Raw genomic sequence first — 1,129 nt, forward strand, 5'->3', positions numbered from 1 at the left:
ATTTTGCGTATAACAATAATATAACTATGATAAACTAGTATGTGTTTGTCCAAAGTAGAAAAAGCATCGAGGCAAATCACGCTAATATCTTAATCAATGAAACAAAGAAATCTTAGCCATACCTAACCAATGGAAGCAGTTGGTCTTCCATTCTTTTATTCTTTTATTAGTTTCAGTCATCTGACTGCTTCCATGCTGGAGCACTGCCTTCAAGGGTTTAGTCAAAGAAATCGACACCAGATCTTATTCTTTGTAAGCCTAGTACTTATTCTGTCGGTCTATTTTGCCGAACCGTTAAGTTACGGAGACGTAAACACACCAACATTGGTTGTCAAGCAATGTTGGGGGGGCCACACACAGATACATATTCACACACACTCACACACGCATATATATAAACACACACACACACACACACACGCACACGCACGCACGCACGCACGCACGCACACACACACATATATATACACGACGGTCTTCTTTCGGTTTCCGTCTACCAAATCCACTGACAAGGCTTTGGTCGGCCCGTAGCTATAGTAGAAAACAGTTTCCCAAGCTGCCACGCAGTGGGACTGAATCCGGTACCATGTGGTTGTATTTTAATTCATTCCAACTAAATTGTAGTCTGAGAAGAACTTGCAAACTAATTAGGGAGGAACAATTAGCGTAGATATGTAAGGATTACATAGATGATAACTAGGGTTACTCTTTAAAAAAGGTTTAGAAAATACACCAAGATTCAAACAATATCAACTGTTTTAAGAATGTGGAATAAAAAAAAATATACACTGGAAATTATAGAGGGAGCTTAAATTTTATATTCAGAGATATTTATGAAAAAAGAAACCTATTCAAATGTCAGCACATAAATACGTTTCGAAGACAAATAGTGAAAAATGTTTGACGAAATATGTAATATGCCTATGGAGAGACAGCCCACTAAAATTAGTTAGTAGAAACATATAACGTAAAGAAATAGCGAACGTGAGAATATGAAAATAAACAGAAGCAAAAATGGGTATAAATATTCGTGATGATAGAAAAAAAAAAAACGAGAATATTTGAAAAAATATAATGTAGATGTATTGGAAGTCAGACATTATAGATAATAATGTAAAAATTATAGATG

This window comes from Octopus bimaculoides, chromosome 12 (assembly GCF_001194135.2).
Source record: "Octopus bimaculoides isolate UCB-OBI-ISO-001 chromosome 12, ASM119413v2, whole genome shotgun sequence".
NCBI classification, from domain to species: domain Eukaryota; kingdom Metazoa; phylum Mollusca; class Cephalopoda; order Octopoda; family Octopodidae; genus Octopus; species Octopus bimaculoides.